The sequence below is a fragment of the Athene cunicularia genome (assembly GCF_003259725.1).
Source record: "Athene cunicularia isolate RWA chromosome 4 unlocalized genomic scaffold, athCun1 chr4_part2, whole genome shotgun sequence".
Lineage (NCBI taxonomy): Eukaryota > Metazoa > Chordata > Aves > Strigiformes > Strigidae > Athene > Athene cunicularia.
Genome location: NW_020799099.1, coordinates 27202933 through 27220352, shown reverse-complemented (window position 1 = coordinate 27220352; position 17420 = coordinate 27202933). Strand labels below are relative to the sequence as shown.

Here is a 17420-nt window from a genome sequence, read left to right as displayed (position 1 = left end):
GGAAATCAAAAAATATAGATTTGATGCTATGGTCACTGAAGTCAATGATACAGGTCTCTGACCTGAAGCACTCAAAATGAAATCCTATAAACCTCTGGGGTCATCAATAAGGGTATAAATTTCCCATTGATCTAACAGGATCAGGATATCTAATGAAAAAAATGGAATATAGCACACAAATTCTTGTCAGGCTCAGATAAAGCCTTTTGGAGATAATTAAATTTTAAAAAATTGAAGGGGGGAGGGGAATAAAGCTAGTTGCTCATCATAGTATGAAAAGGTATACTGTATTCTCCAAGAAGGTGGTATTATTTGAGAAGACTCTTTGAAAGTTTGCTTTAGAAAGTGTTAAACATACTGAATGCTACCCTGAAGGTGTGAAGTGGGATTCTGAATTTGTAGAGGAATAAGTCACAGAGGAGGTACCTGCACAATTAAAATGGAAAACTATATAACCAAAAGGTAATTACCCAACATCAGAAACTTGGGTTTTATTAGAAAAAGCTTTATCTGAGCATCTGAGAATTGCAAAGTTATGTATGCAAGTATAGATATTAATAAATTGGTGATAATTCAAAAGGTGGGGCTTTTTTTGCTCACAAGTCTGTGTATGAAATTTGCTTTTAAAAGAAGAGTGCCTAACATTCATTAAGGTTTCTTAATTCTAGTTAATATATGGTATAGGAACAAATGCTAGAAATGAAATGCATGTTCTGTAATAGTACTTCTTACTTTAACTTTTTTAATCTCTCAGTTTTCCCCTGTCTGCTACTCACTCCTAAACCCATTTCTCTCAGGTCTTATTTCTCAGTTTAAATCTATTTTTATCTTATTGATGAGTCACTCGTCAGTCTGTAGTTTAACACATCCTGTGTTTCTCCGGATGGTCTCACATGCTTTTTATATAAAGGGAGAGGAGGACTGTGTAATTGCATCGTGACTCTATTCTGTTTCACCTAAAAGGAAATTAAGGTGATATTTATTTATAGCTTGAAATATTCTTGATTTTTTTTTTTTCCTTATCAAAATTTCCATCAAGTTCCTATGAATGTATTTACCCAGGTCTACTACTACATTTTTCCTCACTCATAGGCTGTATAAATTCTGGTGTTTATTTGGTTATGCTGCTTGTCAGTTCAGCTGCAGCTGAAATCATTAAATTCTCATATAATTATAGTGGTGTCATTCAAACAGCTAGAGTTAAGGTTGTGTCAGCAATTCCATTATAAATCCTTAATTTAAATGGTCTGCAATTACTCAACCATAAAATATGTTTTGAGCTGAACCTTGGCGTGTAAGGTTTCAGGTCAGGAGCAACTTCCTTTTCAAACCAAAAGAAAAAAAAGTGCTCTCTAATAATTTCAAATATTTATTTAGTGCTTGTGAAAAGGCTAAGTTTACTGCCTTAGGAAGTGAGCTATGGTAAAAGTGCAGTTACACAAGAGAAGCATTACAGGTTTCCTGTTTTGCTTCAGTTCAACTTACCCTGTAAATTAAGAGAATTGTTTGGACCCTGCGTAAACTGATCTCTGCTTTAAGGATGATAACAAGGGAGTCATTTGATGACAATTTTGACAGTATATTATGGGACCAAATAAAGTAATCCATGACAGTCAACACAGGAAACTTGTATCACCAAACTGCACAAATATGCTTTCAGTCACCAAGGGACCATTCAGGATAACATGGGTTGAAACTGAACCATGACCTGGAGGTGAAAGGCCCTCATTATTTTATTCATAAATAATCTGACTCCCCAGTTGCTTGAAGCCTAATAGGGAGACAATAAAAAGGGACATGGACTGAGCAGAGGCAACACAAAGTTGGTGACAAGTGTGTTAGATTAGATGCCTTTCACAATTTTGTCCCTACTTTTTTAAAATGGTGTCATTTTTTCTGGATTTCTCAACTGTACCAAAGCACACACCAAAGCAGAGCCTCTGCCTCTATATTTTGAGATAATCACCTGAAAACATCTTCCTAGAAATTTAGCCAGCATTCTTGATCACAGGAGGACAGACTCACTTAAAAAAAAACAAACAAAAAAACCCCAAACCAAAACCCAGCCCTCAACTGTAATAACGCTCAGCGTACTCTTTACCAGGTTCTATCTCACAAAACTCCATTTGACATATGAAAAATAAATAGCTTGTAAAGCTCTGTTTAGGCAGTATAATCCAAATTTAGTTTGACATGAACTATAGCTGGCATAGTTCAAAATCCATCTAGAAAATAGATTAATGACAAGCTTTAAAAATGGATTGAGGATTTTCCTGGAGAAGTGCTCTTGTCTCTGCATCTCAGCTGACTGTCTTGGAACTTTGAATAGAAACTTTTGATTTAAACTACTGTCACTATTACAGTTACTAATAAAACTTCTGTTATCAGTGGGTCAAGATCTTATTGCATGTATCTAAGGATGAAACAAGAGATACTTAGCTTTATATTTATTATTTGTGGCAATATTGCCTAGAGAAACATTATAAAGTTAAAGACTGTGCTATACTTAGCCCTAATTATAGCTGTTTCATACAGATCTTCTCATATCAAATCTGTGGGTTTTTTTTCTCTTTATAGTTCAGTTGAGTAGCCTTCAAAATTAGCCTTATCTTATTTAAGTTCGTTGCACTATATTTTTCTTTTCTTCTTCATCTTGGTTCTACATAGTGCATTTGGATATTAGCAGTATAAGAAGAATCCATCACTCTGAAGAATTAAAACTCATCTCTTAAAAGTCATTAACATCAATGAAAAATGTTTTTAAAGTCTGTTAAAGAAGATATTCCATAAAATGTTTACCTTCTGAAATATGACTGATTAAGTTCTAATTCCTCTTGGGAGAAGGCTATGCCATAAAGGACTACTTGCAACAGTAATTGTAACAAAATACAGAACTAGACCTCATTAAAACCTAAACCTGAAATTCATGATTTTCCCTTTGTGTATGTGTACTCTGCTACCTGAAAACACATTCAAAGCTGTTATAGTTCATGAAGGGCTTTTGATCATCAATTTTCTACACACTTTCATATTGGTTAGCCTGACTGTGTTTTCACTGAGTGTTTTATCTCCATCTATATTATCTAGAAAGTAATAAAAACATATTTAGGATGCCATAGAAAATGAGGAATGTTACAGTGATGCTATCTACTAAATGCACAGGAGGGAGATAGATAAACTAGCTGTTCAGTGGTTATCGATTTCTTCCTTACGGTGATCTTGTACTATAACATGAAAAGGCTTTGACATCCCTACCCAGGGTGGACAAACCACTACAGAGTCGCCACAGTTATATAGATGACAAGCAGTGTCACTCTGGGACCACAGGCAGTTTAGTTATGCCTGCAGATTATACTCTGTGTGTACAGCAGTACTGTAGTGAGGCCTTCATTTTAGGGCTCAAGACAGCGTTTCATCTCAGCACCAAGCCATGCCATGCTGTGCCTGCTGAACAAAATTCATGCACCACTAAAATTCAAGTGCCTCACACACAGACCTATCCAAAGCGTGGCTACAATCTAGGATAAGCAGCCAAACCTTCCAGCTTTAAAACTCTGCTACCATTCTACAGTAAATTGGTCAAGTAAATTGCAAGATCTCTATAAAAAACCTGCTGAAGTTCTAATTCATATTTACCCAGTTTCAAAATTTGTCTTTTGAATTCTTTCCTATGTCAGCAACTATGATAGTAAAAGATGGGCAACACTGAAATCACTCACAAGATTCTTCTATCTTGCAGCAATTCTTCCATTCTTAACAGATTCGCAGTGATGCAATTACTTGTGTAGGGCAATTGGCTGATTGTGCTGACTGAGCAGTTTTGGTGCTCATCTTAATGATATAGAAAAAGGTAATGAATGGCACTTTATTGACGTGGACAGTGCCAGTTGTATTTGTTCTGCAGATCCTGGGATCATTGATTTTGATGAGGAATTACATAATCATATGAGAGTCTCTCCTTCCTTTCACAAGGGGTGAAGAGTATTATGACATGGTGCATGACTAAACAACAGCTTGTGCTTTAACATACTAACTATCGTGACTCACTGCTTCAGTCTTTAAAATCACAATGAAAACCAAGTATAATCAAGTTTCTATTCTTTCCTGATGACAAACAAAAATGAGGAAAAAGCAACAGTACTTGAAAAGAAACCAAATAAAATGTTCAGATCAAATGACCTTTATACTTAGCAGTGAATCAGTTTTATTATCATGGGCTACCTACAAATACTTGCAGAGTTTCCCACTAGACATTGCTCCCAAACACAATCAGCCTGAAGACTTTTGCTGTGCTTCATGAGCAGAGATGCTCTTCAGCTTCTATCATGCAGAACTCTTAAGGTTATTTCTGATAGTAATAGCCTTGATTTCAGTATAAATAAATAAGTGCAAACAAAACTATTTCTGTGTATAATCACAAGTATCTGGCCACTTGTATAATTTCTTCAGTTCCACTTTTGTTCTTTAGTACTTGATCAGGCTTTGAGATGTCAGCATATACAATATGAACTTGGGTTGTAGGGTTTCTTCCCTACCCAGACACGGAACAGAAAACTATCCTGTCCAGGGTAACATGAGCTAATTTGCATAATATTCAGAATTATCTTTAAGATGTTGATTTAAATCAACAAAAGAAAACTTTGTAGTCTGACCCAATCCACATATTCTTCCCAACAATAGCTTTACTCCAAAATTGCTTCTCTCCCTCAGATTCTTGTTTTCTACTTTCTGAAAAAAAAGCACTAGGGAACCTCTTTTACTGCTAATTTGATGTGATAAGAGGAAGCTGAAAGTTATCATGGCCTAGATGTGTGCCTATGCCTTAGAGACATATTCTCTATCATTAGCATCTGAGTCATTGCCAGCAATTACCCATTTCATCAGCACAGGTCTGTTTTTTTACCTTATGGAATTTTTTTAACCTTGTTTACATCAGGAGCTTTATCTATTTCTTTTCAGATGTCCTTCTGTTATTGACAAGATGTTACTTAAAACTTCTTTTCTGTCAGTTATTCACCTCTTGTAGGAACATTTATTTATTGTGTGTTAGTTTTGTGGGGGCTTTTAATCAGTATGAAGGTTAGTATAAACAGTTTCAAGTTAAGTCTTTTCCTCTACAGTCAATGGAAGTAAGTTTGATATTATTTGCATAGTACGTCATGATTATTGTCAAATCTGACTTCAAAACCATTATACATTCTTGTAGGCAGAAATGCTTGAATATCATTAGAGATGCATTCATTTGGGACTTTCCTCCCCTTAATCCTACAATGTTCCACTGTGAATTTAGATTATGGATCCTCCCTATAAGCCTAGAAAGGATCAATAACTGCAGAACTAGATTTCTCAGGATAATTGCAGATATTTTAGTCATAATAAAAATAAGAAAAACAGAGAGTCAGTAGTGAGGGGATACTTGGTTTAGCACACTGGAATTTAGCACAGCAAACCCCTTACAAAGGAACTTAGCTAGTGAAACCATGTGTACAGACAAACCTAGCCATGGTGGCTGCTACTTGATTTAGTTCTTTTTGCCAATTTTTGAAAGGGCAGGATCAATAATGACAGTTGAGGCATTACCATCCAGGTCCTCAGTGATACCTTCCTCCATAATTTATGTGCATATGATAGTTTTGAAAGAGTTGTTCATCTGACATTTGTCTTCATATTTGCCCTAGCACTTTCTATGGGTTCTTATAAAATCTTTTTTAAAATTCTGGTATCAGACTACAAGTCATAAGTTAGTCTGCCAAAGTTCTTGCAGTCAAAATAGTGATTCCCATGATCACATGCCTAAACTAAAACAACTGTGGCTAAAACACCCACCTCAGTACTAGAGCAGCTTCAGCAACAGAAGACGTTCCTCTTACCCCACCTGCTTCCAGGAACAAGATCCTTCTGTCTTGAGGCATAATGTAAGCCCGCATCTCCCACTGCCTAATAGGGCCTCCTTGCTGAACTTCGTCTACCTCTATTCAGATTGTTTCTCTGTTAGCTGTGGCAGAGAAATCCCTTCAAAAAATAGTAAGGGGGGAAAAAAAAAAGAAAGTCTTGTTTATTGACTGTAAGAGGACTTATGTATGACAGGTGTGGGCAGTTGCCAGGTCTAGGGCTGAGGAAAAGCTAAATTCCTGCAACTGGGGGATTGTAAGTGCTGGGAAAGACAACCAGTACTGCTGGGGAAGGAATAGTGGATATTTTGGCTTGTATAATGCACATCTTTCCTTTAGAGAAAAATGTGAGTGATATTAAATAATATGTGGCTGGAGATTAAATGGTTATCATTGTTATCAGGAAGTTTGGATCATTACCTGAGGAGTAAATTTTTTCCAAAGATGCTGCTCTGGGAATTAGAGCAGATTGTACACTGAGGAGCAGATGAAGAGTAATAGCATGACAAACCTTCTAGGCATTTTTAAAAAAAAGAGTTCTTCCTCTTCTCCAGTATAATTAGTATGTTTCATATAGCTTATATGTTCCTTCCGTCTAGGTAGTATAAGTACACTGTACTGCTTAGGGTTCTTATTCTTTGGAAAGTTTCACAAAATCTCAAAATGAGAAAAATTGGATGCTCTTCTGTTAAATAGTTTTAACCAACTGATATTTATGCTTTTATTGATCCTTCTTACTTAGAGGAATTGATAAGTTGAAACAGTCTATTAAATATAAATATTCCTTAAATAGTAAGGTTGTAAATATTTATGCAGTCGCAGATTTCAGATATTTGGAGAATGTTGTGAAAGCTTGTTGATGACATGGTTTTTAGTATGATACACAATCTTGTCTTGAAGATGACATACAACTGAGTTTATGATCCCCAGTAGTAGGCTGTTCTGATACTTGTTTATATATACTTTGGGTTTATTTCCAGGTTGGTTTTCTCTGATTTTTTTTTTTCTGTAGCCACTGAACATTGCTCAGTCTTAACTGTAATGTCTTTTTCATGTGCAAATAATTATGTACTGTGATTGAGTCATGTTTCAGCCTCTTAAGTAAACAGAATAGTTAAGCCTGATCAGCCTGACATTGCAGATCTGTTTTATAATCACTTAATAATTGCAGGCTTTTCTGTACTTTCTCACTGTTTACTTGTTTTCCTGGGGCGATTCCAGAAATGCATTCTAGAACTGGCTTTTACTAGTGCTGTGTGCAGAGGCACAAATGCTTTCCTACTTTTATTTGACACCATTCCTTTTCATAACTCTCTGAAGGATTTACTTGCCCATTTCTTAAGACATTGCAGGAAGAGCTCACACTGAGGTCATACAATGACCTGTATGTTATTTGTGAGGGAGTGTTTTTTGAGACATTCATTCTATAGAAATAGTTGAACTGTTAATATTTTTAGATACACTATATTGTATTTAATTGTACTGGAATATATCTGACTGGATCATGGCATTCAAACAGCACCAGCCTCTTCTCCTTTCCTTTCTTATTTTCCAGGAGTCACCTACAAAATTTACCATCAATGTATTAATATAATTTTTTTAATTGCTGTTAAAAAAAAAAAAAAAGTAATATCACTGACAGAAGAATCAGTAGCCAATGGACCCTCTAGTAATTTGCTGACACCTGCCTGTTAGAAAACATATATTTTGAAGAGTTTTTAAAATCCAAATACTTATTGAAGAGAACCATGAAATTTAGATTAGTGTTACTTTCTAATAGATTCTGAAGGAGACTTGTGAAACTGTAAATATCCAAGGAGATAACTTTAGTTTTACATCCCTTGAAATGTGCTAAAAATCCTCATTTTGCTAGTATCACTCTTCACATTAAATGATGTTTCAAATAAACTTCTTTCAGAAAGTGTCTTTCAGGGTCCAGGTGACCTTTATTCTTGCTGGAAGCCAGCTCCCTCTCCAGTTTTTTATACATGCACAGCAAGGAAAGAGAAATACTGCAGCACTGTGTGAGTTCGAAGCAGTACCAAGAGGTTATCATACATACTACATTGAAAATAGGATCAAAGTTATAAATGCCAATTCAGTTATCGGGGCACTGTGGGTTTGTTCTTATTTATAAAATGACAGAACAAATCACAAAGGCCCATAGCAATTATTAGGGGTGATGTGGTGAATTTATATGTACTGAAAGTGGGCTATGCACTGCTGTAATACCCAGGGAGTAGATCAGGAAGGGAATTATGACTGAGTCCAATTCTTTGCCTGGTTCCACTTACTCCAAGCAGGGAGCAATCTGTTTTGATCTCTATCTGTAGAAGAGTATCAAGAGACAAAAGAAACTTCAGAGAATGACAGCAATCTAGGCAATGGCCTTCCAGCTTGCAGAATGAAGAAATTAGTTCCTATATAAAGTTAATTCCCTGACCATTCCACTCTTCTTACATAACTGCATATATGTGTTTAATTTCTTAGGCAGAAGACATACAAACTAAACTTAATTCAAAACTAACTTTTGAACGTCATGTCCTTAATTACCATTTCATCCTTTTGCTGCTGTCACCTTGAGTTTTTGGTAAGGTTGTATTACGTTGCTGTGAGACTGAGACTGAGACTGAGAGAGTCTGATGTTTCTGATACTTCCTTTACCTGAGGTGCCTGTTTGCTGGCATGAAGAAGGATGCTGTTGACTTGTATGACCCCTACTTTCACTGTCTTTCTTCCAAGTGACCTTCCCAACTTCTGTATTTTGTATTCTACTGCTGCCAGCATCAGTCAAGTGCCCCTTCTCATTATTCTAGCAAGTGTCATTCACTCTGTCCCACTCCACCTGCATCTTCTCCTTCAAAGAAATCCATCAAACCAACAAAAAACACACCCAGTTTCAGACACCTTTGTAAGGGGTTTGCTGTGCAAAGGCTTTAAAAACCTCAGAAATCTGTAAGAATGAATTTAACATTGCAAATCTTGTCTATCCTATGCTTTGACCCAGTTAGATGCATTTATATCAGATCACTCCACATGCTTCCATGATTCCATTAGTGATGTCCAGTAACTCCAGTTACAAAAGAACTGAATTTCTGAGGTGCTGTCAAAGGTCAAGACACCTTGAGGGTCATCCTGATTTGCAGTTAGAATAACTCCCAATAAACAAATTTTGTTATTTTACAGTTAAGCTAGTAATTATAAAACGAATATTTGGCTGACCTAGTATCTATGGGCACATTATTAAAATGAAAATACAGAATTTTTTGTTCTTGTCCCATTTATCTCCCCCCCATCTGTCTGATTCTTCTTTCCATTTTTTCCTGTGTTGTGCTATTACAAGGCACTCACTCTATTTTCCTTGACCACATACAGACTGCACGATGCTGTCTTTCAGAGAAGGGGATTTCTAGAGGGTCACTTTAGCTTGAATATAAATAAATAAATCCTAAAAATTTAATTAAAGTCTTAACTAGCTTAAGCCCTGGCAAGCAGGCAGAGTGCAGTTAACATTCACCATTAAATCTGAAGAACCTGACATAATGTGGAGAGTTTGAGAACTACAGGATAGGCACATGTTTTATTCAGAAACCAATAAGAGTTTACTGCTCTGCCAAGTGACTGTCAGGAAGCTGGCAAAGATGTCCCTTGTGATCCATTCTGGGATACCCAGAAGAATTAAAACACAAGAACAGATATTTTGGGTTTTTTAATGCTGCTTCAACAAGTACTAGAGAATCCTGACAAAATAGAGACCTGCTAAGGGTAGAGCCCTTCTTCCATGCTATCCTAAGATCTGAGTTTTTGGTTTAGTGTTATGACTTTCAAATTTTAGAAACAACCTTCATTTAAAATTTCAGTTCACTTTCTAGAGGCTAGGTCTTGTGGTCAATTTAGTAAAGTATGTAACACAAAGCTTTCTATGAGGGAATGGTACAAAATCTGGAAATTCCAAGATTTGTGCCAATCTGTTCAGTCTATTCATTCCACTTTTTTTTTTTTTCCTGTTTATTTTCACAATTTCTTTCAACAGAAAAACAAAAGTTTCCCTCCCAATCTTCTGCTTATTACTGAGTATTTTACATTTTTCATTACTTCAGGACCACAGGAATGCTCTGAGTGTGTAAACTAAAGTGTAGTCAGTGTGTAAATCGAAGTCACATGGAATAAACTCTACTAGTGTCCAAGTGAACTGTGGAGGCCCAGTGAGGCAAATATCTCTTGTCCTCATGTATTCAAGCAAGAAACAGATGTAACTTAGGTGATTTCACCTCTGAAAATGGGAAACAATTTCCAATAACCAGTGTGGCCTGCAGAGCAATCTAGGGAAAATAGACCACAGCTTGGCTATTGCCCCTCAGACCTATGAAGGGGAGAATATGAACTGCACCTGGGAACTCCAGCGCACTGATTGCATTAGGGGTAAAAAATTGATAATATTTGTATTTTATACCCAGTGCAAAGTCAGGATCTGCCTGGGATTTGTACCTTCCGGTCTACAAGCAGTCTTTGATACATTAGACCCCTGCTTCTGGTCCAGCATTACTGTCTTCATGCACTCTAATTACACCTCTTCATTCTCTGCCACTATGGCTCCTTCTGCAAAAATATAACTTTGACATTTATGAGATATTGGAGGAGTACAGATCTGCTAAATAGATGAAGCATTTCTGCTGATAAGTTCCTAGTAAGAAATCCAGTCTTTCCACAAGAACTGTTATCTCAAACAGTCTTATTGTGACATTGTGGTCTTAGTTGCAAAGGACAGCCCTAAAAAGACAGATTTAATTAGAAAAAACCACAAATATTAGATAAAATGAAACATTTCATTTTATGATTGCAAAATGGTCTTACAGTGGAGGACAGAGGGAATGAATTCTTGTATGCCAAACAAATCATTCATCTCAGTTTGGATGCACCCCTGGGGGTGACAAGGGAGGGCAGAGGTAGTAGGACTGGGATATGGAAAGCTTTTTTCCAGTTATTCTATATTTTGCCACTCTACAAATGTTTCAAGCACTCCCTTGCAATGTAAATATTTGTGACCTCTATTTTAATAGTGGTTATGTAGAAAGGAAAGCAGATATGGTACAGTCAAATTTAAAATTCAGTAAGAGATCTTGTGAATTGTCTGTGTGTTCTGTCCTCCCTTCTGCTGTAGCATTTGCAGTATAGATTACATTTTCTTAGGATTTTACTGTAGTTATGAAGAACTTTGCCCATGCACTGCTTGAAAGTTCACTATAAATGTCAGTTATTTGAAATATTTTGCAAGTTGTCCTTGGTCTTGAGTAAATAAGTACTGTTTATGTTTCCTGATTGGATTATGTTTCTTAAACTGGAATCCCTTTCCTATTATGGGAAAGCTCACACATACAAGGAAAAAGAGTGGCAGCAATAGAGGTAGAGCAGAAAGAAAAAAACCACAACTGTTTAAAAATTATTTTTATCAAATTATTTTTTGTGAATTTTTCCCGAGATGAAAGACTAATTTTATAGAATATGGTTCATAGGAAATTTTAAAATTAAATGAGAAATGAGCATCCTTTGCTTCAAATTAATATTCATGATTTATTTATAGTGACCATAATTATATTCAGAACCTGACCTTCAATCTACTTATTCTCAGACTTGCATTACAAAAGTGATATTCCAAAAACTGCATTCAGAAATAAGCATTTCTTTTTGAATTAAATTGATTTAAATGCTCGAATTCCATGAATTAAGGATATGGGAGGTTCATACTTGTATTATCCAGCTACATAGTAAATCAATCTGCAGCAAATTAACATGAGTGTGAAAGTTACATTGCACCATATAAAGGCAGATCCTCCTGTTTCTAAGGCTGATGAAAGCTGAATTCTTTTGAACATGCAATATACCTAAAAATGGTGGTAGACATCTATCGAGATTTTTTAAAAGCCCACCTTCTGTTAAACTTCCATTAGATAAAACAACTCAGTTTAAAGCAAAATGCATATCTACATACTTTCCTGAGTTTAAACAACAGGCAAGTGGCCTGAGGTATTTTTTGTTCTCAGAAGTATTGAGACTCATCACCTTCCTTTGAGATCCATTTGAAATTCCACTTAAATGTAAGTCAAGATTTTTTTTACTGCTAACACTAGCACAGGTTGCCCAGAGAAAGAAGTCTCGCTCCTCAAAGTCAGAGTGGGCTCTAGCTGACCCTGATCTGAGCAGGGAGTTGAACTAGACTATCTCTAGAGGTCTCTTCCAAACTCAGCCATTCCATAATACTTGTTGGAAAAGATCATCAAAGGGGCTAGACTTAATCCTCTCTGTATAAGAGAAAAACTATCCAAAAAGAGTCTGGCATTCAAATAACTGTTTGAAAAGACTCTGTCTCAGTTGGTTTTAAGAGATGCCTGTAGATATGTTAACATGTAAAGCTCACCTCAGCTTAACTGAATAGGCAACTGGGAGACTAGGAGTACTATTGCTATGGTACAGTAATTCAAGAAGCATTTAGTAATAAAAAAGGGATTTCTATTTGCTCTTTTAGGCCAACTTCATTCATACTATCTGCTTTAGTAAATGTAGAAACATTAGTAGAAATTACTGCTGTACTGACTAGATAATGATAATAAAAGGGCAATTGCAGTTGAGTTTAGGAGTTGAAATTTAGCTCAATAAAACAGCACAACATACATGCATAATAAATAATTCTGACTAATTTCTGTTGGAAAAGGTGACAGAATTATTTACAAGTAGGTGAGAGATCATGGAGTCTAATCAGTTTATAATCACAGAGTATGCTGTCGATTAAAAGTGTCATTTGATAGGTTTTTAAGCACTGCTAATTAGCAGAAGGGTAAATTAAGTGCAGCTGTTGATGAACCAGACAGAATCCTTGAAAGTTATTACTTTTGCTGTATTTTAATGCTATTACAAGAAATGCAAAAGCTGTTTCATCCCTTCATTTTTATCATAAACACTATCTTCACAGTCATAGTTCTATTGAGACAGTCTAGAGGTAAAATTTTCTACTACAGCTGTACGTAAATATTTTAAATCTTGTTCTCATCGGAATCAATTAATGCAGTATGATACAGAAAATATATGTATTCATATTTGATCTTTGTTCAAATAAAGAGAACAGCCTAAGAGTGCTAGGGTAAATGAGTAAGTTATAACACCTTGGTAAAATAGGAGACATGACCATATTTCTAAAATCTGAGGGTGATATTAGTGATATTCTTTTTTCCCATCTGTATTCATAGATGTTTCCATGAAGACTTAATAAAATTTTATAAGAGGATGGAGTTTCTTCTTTAGTTTAAGGTACTCAAGAGAGCTATATATAGTCCACTTAAAAAGCCATTAGCTAGCTGCATCAAAAATCCCAGTATTTCTCTTGATTTTGACATTGAAAAAATAATAAAGTGTTATTATATGGGTAGGCACTTAGATAGCATTTTTATAAAAGCATTATCCCAAGAAACAATATTAAAAGAACATTAGGGTTGCAGAGATCAGAATTCACAATGTAGGAAATATCAGTATAAATGTTACAACCTTACAACATTAATTTGATGTTTTGTGCACGTTGTACAGTGTGCGGTGCTGTGCCTTGTTGACTACACATTGTTCAAACACTCTTTGAAGGGAGAATTGGAAGTTTATTCAGGTGCTCTTCTGTATTACCATAGTACTGGAATGCTTCACACGAAAAAACAGTTACTTCACCATGACACCTTGTGTATGAGGACAAGGATTATATTAATTTCATTATACAGATGCAGGCCTTAAGGCATAGAGACTACATCTATCTCTACATGTAGTGCAGAGGGTGCCTGAATCTTCTCTGGCAGACAAAGCTGGTAACTCCAGATCTGCTACCTGCAGGAAATCCATAGGGGCTGACCCATATAGGTGACTGTGAGTACTCAAAGAAAATATTTCAGATCTGTCTTGTGCTTTAAAGGACAAATGTTCTACAGTGTTTACCAGAAGTTTGGACTAGCAAGGATACTTTATGCCTGGTCTGGTTACTTGTATGTGTTTGCTTACCCCAGAGGTGGTGTCATATGATCTTTATCAAAGGATCCCAGTGTCACTTGCTACAAGGGTAAGAAGGGGCATAAGAGCAAAAGATGGTTGTATGCAGCTGGGTAGCAATGAGGGTTATGAGCACACAGAAATATAGTGCTTGAACTTTTATGTGTTTCAATCTCTTTGAGCCTTACAACACTACATTGTATAAGGTCTTACTTTTCCAAAACTAATCTGCCGAACTAGTGTCAGGTAGGAATCCTGTGGTACAAGTAAAGATAGGATCCAGTTCCCTAGAGTAAGTTTGCTGTCTTAAGTATGAGACCATCTTTTGTTCTCCTGCTTTATTATCTCTTTTTTTTTTTTTTTTTTCCAGAATCTTCAACAAGTCCCGTAAGTAGGCTCCTTCAGCACACATCTTTGATTCCTCTTTAGAGCAGGTCTACTTTCTACCCTGATTAAGATGTCTCATGCATAAAAATAGCCTGTGATCTTGCAGTTAATGACTTTTGCATTCTTAAATGGCTAAATTAGGTTGCATGAACCATCCTACTTCTGAGCCCTTGACTTTTCAAACTTAAGAATATTATTTTAGCACAACATGCATGGATGCATTATTTTCTAGGAACTGGTGGTGGGGCTGGGGTGTCCTCCTTCTTCCCAAACTTGCTTCTCTACAGCCCTTAACATCCTCTGGTGATACTTGATCCATGAACAGAAGGCAAGAGGCATTGTGTGGAATTTTAGTATTTGAAATGACAGATAGTTGCTGGTGAACAAAGTTTTGACCATGGATTTGACAAGTGCTTAGTGATGTCAAATCAATGGTATGGCTCAGGAGTCTTTGATTTAGTTCCAAACTCTGGAAGGAAAAATGGATGGTAACTGTTGCCAACTCTTTCATCACTTCTCCTTGTAAGCTGTCTCTTGACTCAGTCTTTTACACTGTCTCACTATCCCATCAAGCACCTTTTTCCCTGGCCTGCTATCATGGTCAGTTTAAATATTTGAACTTTAAATATTTGAACCTCAATTCTCTGCAAATCAGGTTTAGGCTCTTCTCTGACACTCCACATCTCTTTGCTCCAGTCTTCTTATGCTTTTTCCCCACATACTCCTGTACATGTGTCCTACTATCCTTCAGCCATTTTCTATTTTTGTCACAGAACATCCTTGGAGTAATTTTTTTCCTTCCATCCAAATGGAATAATTCCTTCCATCAAAATCACATCAAAAAGAAGTCTGTCTGGGGTTTTGATAATGAACAAAATTGTAAATGGATTTAATTTTCTCCCTCATGAACAGCTCTACTATTTTTGCTGAAATACTCAAAAAGCATGTGTCTAAGACACACAGCAGGGAAAGGTGAATTCAGAGCTGTCTATCACAGAAGACCAAATTTTCAAATATTTGTACTTTAGGAGAGGTATTGTGCAGGAATTCACAGTAAATGGTTGTGACAGAAATATCTGGGAAATCACTCTTCACAGAAGTAATTATTTTTTAATTCCATATATTTTTTGAAGGATTCTGACAAGTTTTCCAATCACTTCTGAAGTTATGACAGTGATTAACTTGCTTTATATAGCAGTAATTATAAAGAAATAGCTGTTCTAAATAAACAGGATTTTCAGCTATCATTTATACAAGTTATATGTGGTACATTACCTTTTTATTATTATTTCAAGACAGTTGCCTTTCACTCTAACATTTTTGCTCACCTGCTACAGATTTACATATGTTCATAGAACCAAAGTAGTATAGGGGCAACTGATACACAAAATAATAAGTGAGAGGGTGCAGGGTACCACTGTTTTGTGGCAGGGAGCTGCCATTTTGTTAAAACTTCATAATGTACATGTTTTCATACTGCTCTGTGATAGGCTGACAGCTATTTCTTGACACCATCATACCCACATGTTCTCAGGTAGATCTGTGACTGTCTGTCTCCTTCCTTTGGCCCAGAAAGTGCTCTGATATAAAAATACATACCTTTATATGTAATTTATATACAATATATAGAAATAAATATAAAGAAGTGTACAAATATGTATCAATATATAATTATTTAGACATAGGTCCACAGTTATATATATATATACACACACTTCTACAGATGCATATTTTTATACATGTATATGCATTTATAAATATATAGTAACTAAATGTATATATCCACAGAACCATAGGTATAAAGCAGATAAAACATTCTGAAAGGAAGCTGCTACAAGTATACTTGAAATTGCCAATGTACAGGGACCTGTAAAATAAGACATTTAGTTTTAATGTTAGACATCACTTATGTTTTACTAGCTTTTATTTTTTTCCTGTATTTTTCCTGTATTTTACTGTAATGTATATAATTTCATTTATACTTTTTCGTAACTACCCTCGGTAGTTGTTACCCAGTTACCCACTTACATTCTAAAACGTTTAACTCCTTGCCTAGTAAAGAAAAGACAGACCTTGGACAGTCTGAACCCCCCCCAAAAAAAAAACCTCCCTGAGTACATCCCTAATAGCAGGAACCTAAAGAAAAAACAAAAATCAAGGGCCTAAGAAGATGCCAGTGTCAAGATAAGTGACTGAAAGCTGGAACAAACAGGAGCTGAAGGACGGATGAAGTAACTCTGTGACCACACATGGACACGAGAAACCTAAAGTTCACTAATGGACAGTGTGAGAAAGGCTGTGGGGACCCCTAGGGATGGGAGAAGACCCTCACTCTGTTTTTACTATGCGTGCTCAGACTACGTAAATGAATTCTGAAAACTCATTAGCACAAGACTGCCTTTTCTAATAAATCTAATGCATATGGATGCTTTTTGTGTATAGTAGTCAGAGAGTTTTGTTAGTAAGTGTGGCACTTGTGGTGGAGCCATCCCCAGTGCTGCCCAGCGCTGCAAAAAAGTACACCTGCTGAACAGTTATACTCAATCCTGCCTGTTGAGTGGAGCTCTTTGTTTCAGTTCTTTAATAAAAGCTAGTGGAAGCAATAGTTAAAGTTTAAATCTGAATAGAAAGCAATTAAACAAAAGCAAATGTCATATTCAGGGCCTGGTCTTTATCAGACTTCAGAACAATCCCTGACACACCTGTGGTGGGGGAACTACAAGAGGGCAAAGAGATGTGAAAAACGGGGGTGTAGGGGAGCATGCACCCCTCCATGGAAGTGACCAAGGGGTGCCTGGCCTGATGCTGTGCGTGGGACCGAGGCACCAGAGCCCAGCCCAGCAGAGCAGCTGGGGCAGGCCTGGGCCTTTGCGCAGCGCCTGATGACACAGGCAACACTGCCTGCCAAAACGGAAACCAGAGCAAAAGGCTGTTCATGCCACCCCATCCCAACAGAGCACATGACCAGAAAACGGGCACGGCTTCCAGGGCAGATGGTCCCTGAGGCTGCTGGGAGGGGAGGTGGGGCAGCTGCCACCTTGTACCTCAGTTATCCCTGGGGGGACCCCAGCCGCTGGCAGGCAGGGACACCTTGCAGGGGCAGGGCGTAAGTGGGCCTGGGAA

The 17420-nt window shown here is 36.7% G+C and overlaps 1 long non-coding RNA gene across 1 annotated transcript; it reads right to left on the bottom strand.

Moving 5' to 3' along the window:
* Positions 1 to 3785: 3785 nt before the first annotated feature.
* Positions 3786 to 16257, bottom strand: LOC113479480. Its single transcript, XR_003398277.1, has 3 exons — positions 16112 to 16257; positions 15775 to 15776; positions 3786 to 3797 (listed from the first exon to the last, which is right to left on the bottom strand). It is a non-coding gene; the product is annotated as an uncharacterized LOC113479480 (long non-coding RNA).
* Between the last annotated feature and the right edge of the window lie 1163 nt (positions 16258 to 17420).